Source organism: Lytechinus pictus, chromosome 5 (assembly GCF_037042905.1).
Source record: "Lytechinus pictus isolate F3 Inbred chromosome 5, Lp3.0, whole genome shotgun sequence".
NCBI classification, from domain to species: Eukaryota; Metazoa; Echinodermata; class Echinoidea; order Temnopleuroida; family Toxopneustidae; genus Lytechinus; species Lytechinus pictus.
Genome location: NC_087249.1, coordinates 53,989,808 through 53,996,067, shown reverse-complemented (window position 1 = coordinate 53,996,067; position 6,260 = coordinate 53,989,808). Strand labels below are relative to the sequence as shown.

At 36.0% G+C, this 6,260-nt stretch overlaps 1 long non-coding RNA gene across 1 annotated transcript; it reads left to right on the top strand.

The window, feature by feature from the left end:
* The first annotated feature begins 1,578 nt into the window (after window positions 1-1,578).
* Window positions 1,579-2,736, top strand: LOC129268231 (uncharacterized). Its single transcript, XR_008585243.2, has 3 exons — window positions 1,579-1,648; window positions 2,046-2,167; window positions 2,644-2,736. It is a non-coding gene; the product is annotated as an uncharacterized LOC129268231 (long non-coding RNA).
* Window positions 2,737-6,260: the final 3,524 nt, after the last annotated feature.

Genomic DNA, 6,260 nt, shown 5'->3' with positions numbered 1-6,260 from the left:
TAATTTATTCATTCTGAAACTTTTCTTTCCACACACGAAATGGACCTACGAACACTCCGGTGAGTACGTATAAATTGATATAACCACATTAAGTCAGTGGACTATTTACACATTTCACACTGTATTTTGTGATCTTAGGTTATTTATTTAATAAATTAGAGAGTTTGCTGTCATTCTTCTGTTAAAGGAAAGCAGAATTTGGTCTTTGAAATTGAAGTTAGATTGTCATCGTCGCCCAGTGCAGCCTGTAATGTATGTTGCTTGCAGCGTTGTGGTTATGCCGCTGTGTTAACCACATGTATTTTGTACGGGCTCCTAGGACCTAGCCGGCTGGGAATCGAGATATAATCGGGCTGGTTTGGTTCACCTCCAACAAGGACCAACCCACGATTGATTAAAACAAGAAGAATGAGGCTTCTTTTTGTACACTATAACGTTAGATCTAGAGGGAGATCTGCATCTATCTTCAGTAGATCGAGACTCAGTTAGGAATGAACTGTGAAGCGGAGTGTGGATGAAGATACGCCTGTCATTGTGTCACTGTCAATCCTCACTTTGTTTCAGATATCAAATTTCAAACTTCAGGCTTCTGCATTTAGCCCCCACCCATTTTAACTCTTATTGTTATTTATATAGTTAGACTCAGTCTTAGAAATAACATGCTGCTCGATCTGCATGTTTGTCTTATTATCAATAGATCTAGGACCTAGATCTTCTTAATCCTACTTACTTTATAGGCCTAGATCTAGGCTACTTTACTTTTATTTATTCATCGATGCTATCAAGAGCTAGGCCTACCTAATTCAAATTTAGTCTATAACTTATACTTTCCCAACCCCCAGGGCTTATGATCTAGGTCTATAATTTAGGCCTAGATCTAGGTCTGGGCCTAAACGACTCCAGTTACATGTACGAGTATGACTGTCAGTGGACCAAGGAGAAGGACTAGATCGAGATGATAGATCTACTCTCGGTCAATAATGGCAATGAAGTCTTAGCCAGGAATAAAAGTCGGAGATCAAAAATTTCTAAACCGATATAGCATAGGGTCTAGATCTCGGTTTAGAACCGAAGCTTTACTTTCTAGGTCTAGATAGATCGAGAGTCCATTGTTAGTCTAGATCTAGACCTAATTTAGATGAATGCTGTCGCACAGCACTGAGTCTCGTTGGACTAGAGTCTAGATCTATACTTTCTTACAAATAGATCTAGACCTAGTGCATGAGATTATGAAATTATGTTCAAATGAAATAAGATTCGGAAATAAAAAGATCCAGATTTTTTAAATTTTTTTTATTATTTTTTTTGGGGGGCAGACATGTGAAAAATGTAGAGAAACCTAAAATTCAGAAAGCAAGGGCCAGAAGCGACCAATATTACCTAGGGCCGTTTTGTGCATTTTCTAAAGTAAAATTGAAGGATGTCATGCAATTTTTTTTATGAAGGTTTTCACATTTCAGCCCCCACCCAAACCCCTCCCCCTATATACAGCCATGAAAAAAGATAACTTCTTATTATTGTTCTCTCTTTTCTTTCACAAACAGGTTGAGTTTGAAGAACAAGAAATACAGTAGAGCCTAGAGGTCTACCTATATGGTTCAAGATGATGATCATAAGTGCATGCATCATTTTGCAGATTCTCATCCAGGTATAAAACTTAAACTAACCCATACAAAATTACAGATAAATTACGGTACATGCATTGAATGTTAACCATGTTTACATTAAATAAAAATAATCCGAGCCACAAAGAGGTAGGATCTGTAATGAATATACACTTCTTAAATATACAGGCTCTCGAGTCTAAAATAGAACCAATGCCAAAAGTTATGTACCTTGGGCAAATTTATAAAATAAGGTCATGTCCTTGATCTACTAGTAATTAAATGGCCTTTTTATTTCCTATTTGTTTATAAACAAAGCAATATTTATTTTTCATATTTTACAAAATTCATTTTATTCATTCTTTAGTGTGATATTCATATTTCATATTTGTAGATTTACGATTTTTTTTTAATCTTGTTATTTTACATTTTGTCCAATAGGATGATGCAATTTTACAATTTCCATGGAGGTGATTGATGATGATAAATAATTGGTGAAGTAGGCCTACAATAGAACAGCGACTAGACCACAAAGAGAAATACAACCTACAGCAGTTATATGAGTGAGTTAATTAGTGATTATTCTTAATAATGGAGGTTGTCCACATTTTTTTGGCAACAGATAGACCTGCCTTTGAAAAACCCATTTCAATTTTGTTTTTAGATTATAGTTAGTGTCGTTTTTAATCACAGATCAAAATATTCTGTGCAACAAAACATATCAACTTTAATTCTGACTATTTATATAATTTACATATGTTGATTCATATATTCATATTTATGAGAAATCTCTGACATTTTTTCATAGAGTACATGTAGTTATAATGGAGAGTGGTATGTAAACTGCATAGAACAGGTTCAAGTGATATGCTTAATAGAAGTACAAGTTTATAATTAGTAGAAGTAAGATTTCCTGTTATGTGTTGAAGAATTATATATATGTATAGTCTCACTTTTCTTTAAACATTTATGTTTTATAAATCACGACAATTTTAATTTAAATTCATTGATTTTCTTTCTCTATTTTTTCAATCTGCAGGACTGGTGTAACAGATGTTTTCATTCAAGAAATCCAACAATTCAACATTGAAGAGTCTGACTTAGGAACCACTTGATGAAGATGGAAAAGGTTTTTTTTTTCCAAGTCAAATTTTTCAACAAAAAAAACACAATTATTATCACATCCCCAAATTCATGACGTATGAAATTCTTTGTTGATTTTCATTAAAACTGGTTGCAAAAGGAGAAGCTATAAACATACAAATAGGAGCGGCGGAGTGAAGTTGAAAGTGGGGGGGGGGGGGCATAGGGAAAATGCTGTATTACGTGACATTTTTAAGAAGTTGCGAGCGAGCAAAATTTTGACATTTTAAAAAAGAAAATTAAAATATTCAGAATGATATATTTCACCCTTTTTTTTCCTTTTCTCTTTTTTTTCTTGGTCGTGATTTTTTTTTTTTTGGGGGGGGGGGGGGGCAAGAGTCTTTCAAGCCCCCCCCCCCCTCCATCTGTACGAAACTGCTTATATACCCCCACTCATAAATTATTAAACATAATGCACAAAGGATTTCCTTCATAAGTATATTATCGAAATGAGAATATTGTTTTCTTGTTTCAAAGGGCAATCGTCATGGTGACCATAAAACGGGTCCTTCTCAGGTGAAAGGGACACAGTACACGTTCGTGAGGGGGCATTTCTCTTGCATAAAAAGGCACTTTTTCAGTGCTTCAAAAAGTAGGGGGAACTGTGCCCCCCCCCCCCCCCCCCTGGATCGCTGCCCCAGCATGCAAAAAAAAAATCCTTTTGGTTCAAAGTATTAACATACGCTTAAGAAAAAGGTAAAGCTTAATCCTCTGATAATGTGATATTTTTTTCTGGCTAATTAATAAAATTCACCACTAACCAGAGAATTCCTTCATGTCTTTCATTTGTGTTCATATAGTATTTGTACACAGCTAAAATGAAAGGGATTTGGAATTGGCAAAATTCAAAATGAGATGGAGATCGAGAGAGGGAAAGAGTGATCAGAAGGGGGTTGAAAAGAGATGAAAAAGAAATGGAGGGGCACATATGAAGAGATAATTTAGAGGGGGTGCAAGGTAAGAGAGTTAGAATGTGGGAAGTAGGAACAAAAGGGGTGGAAGAGAAATAAGACGAGATTTATGGAAACCAGGAGACAGATAACAAGTGGGAAAAGAAGAAGGAAATATATGAAGAGTTTAGTTGCAAAAGGGGTTAGGGCCACTTTGGACCATTCAGAGAAAAACCATGTTTTTATTTTCACGTATTGCAATATTCTTATGAGAAACTAAATTGTCATGATGTACTACCCTATCATGTGAACAGTGAACATAAAATTGGGTATAAAAGAAATCTACCTGTCTTCAATTTTTTTCTATATATTAAAAAAAACATCATTATGTACCTAACCCCTTTTGCAAGTAAACTGAAGTGAATCCAATCTCTTTTGATTAAAAAAGTGATTTTCTTTGCCACTTCCATTCACGTTTTCATTTGAATTTCAAATTTTCTTTGGTATCATTAGAGACAGAAATAATAACAGAATAATCAAGGTTACCACAGTAATCACAATAATAGCAATGTTTAAATATCTGTAATTCATTATGAAACGGACGCCAGATGAAGAAAGCAGGCACGGGGATCCATGCATGAAGGAGATTTTTTTTAGTGGTGACTTATCTTTTTCAGTAACCATACTCAACCAGTGAAAATTACTATCAAATTGTAATAACCATGTTTTGCCCCCACCCCCGCCCCCCCCCCCCAAAAAAAAGAAATAAAACATTTGGGTCAGTACAACAGGGACAACAGCCTCCTTTGATCTTTCCGCGGCCTCTGCCGGCTATCTAGAGTCGAGATTCTTTACATTTGTTAAAAACTAAGATTGCTGTATATCTTAACAAGTGACAAATTGGGGATGGCAAAAGCACTGGAGACCTCTTTACCTAATCACGACTTGATCTACTCTTTTCATCTTCCCTTTTAGAATTAGCATAGGCCTATAAGACGCAATACAAACAATGTTTTGTTTTTAAGTGATATCGCTTGTGATATCGATATTTTATAGAGCGCAACGTATCGTCTCAGATTTGCGCTTGCTTGATTCGCTGAAACCTTCGCGTCACGAGCGCGTAACAAAATGAATACATTAATGAATTTGCCAAGTTGACCTTTGTCATTGCGCTGATGTGCGTATTGTCTAATACACGTACAAAACCACAGTTGACGAGGGAGCATCGTACGAAATTAATATTAATGAGGGCTTATTTTAGCTTCTAATGGATTAAACAAAATGGCGGTAGCTTCGGGGGCTTGGGTGGGGGGATGACTGAAATATTGTGACATTTTTTTTTGCAATCATGTTTTTAAATATGCAAGGAATTGTCATTGATGTGTCCACATTGGCGTACCGCGGGTCATCAGCAACATTTTTGAAACACTGAGTGAGCGCGCTGAGTTGCTAGTTATTCTGACCCAATAGAGACATTTTAAGGACAATGTCATTAAACGGATATGTATCTCACTGATCAAATAATGCGAGCGCGAAGCGCGAGCTGACTTTTTTTATTCACACCTAAAAAGGGACATTGTAATCAAATTTGTGTAATCATGACAGGTACCTGTTTCGCTAAACATTGCGAGCGCGAAGCGCGAGCTGAAGTTTTCGTATATTTTGACCCCAAACAGCGAGATTTTAAGGAATATATTTTAGGAATCCATTATGAGTATGCATATCTCACAATAGCCATCTAATGCGAGTGCCAAGCGCTTGCTGATTTTATTAGAATTACATCTGAACACATGAAACACTTTTTGTAGTCATTGCAATCATGATTATCATACGCATCTCACTAATCAAATATTGCGAGCGCGAAGCGCGAGCTGAGAATTTAGACAATTCAGACCTGGGGCATTTTAAGGTTTCTTTGAAGGAATTACCTAGGACCATACGTATTTCACTAACCAATTGATGCGAGCGCGAAGCGCGAGCTGAAAATTGTTGATATTCAGATCAGAAGGGGCATTTTAAGGACTGATTTTAGGAATTATGAGGAGCAGACATATCTCACAAATCCACTAATGCGAACGTAATCACGGACAGGAAATGTTTCATATATACGAAGATCTTAACATAGGGCAATCACTTTTTGAGTCATGAAAAAGAAGCATATGTCACTACATAAAACAATCATAACTCAAGTGCTAGGGAAAATATTTGGTTTATATTGACTTGAAAACGGGATGTTTTAGTACAACAGGTGGGTGTTTCATAAAGCTGTTCGCAAGTTAAGAGCAACTTTAAGAGCGACTGGTGAACCTTTTTTGCATGCTAAATAATCACCAGTCGTTCTTAAAGTCGCTCTTAACTTACGAGCAGCTTTATGAAACGGCCCCCAGGATTATGTACTGTATCTCGTTAAACAGACAAAGCGAGCACCAGGAACAATGAAGACGTAGGCCCTGGGCAAAATGTCTTTCATAAAATTATGATAAATTTTTTTATTATGTAATGTAATGTAACAAAACATAATTGTTAACATTGTTGACGATTTTAACATGTGCTTTGTAACCTATGCAATTATAGGTATATGGCTTAAAAAGAATGCAACTTGTATAACTTATACTAGTTTCAT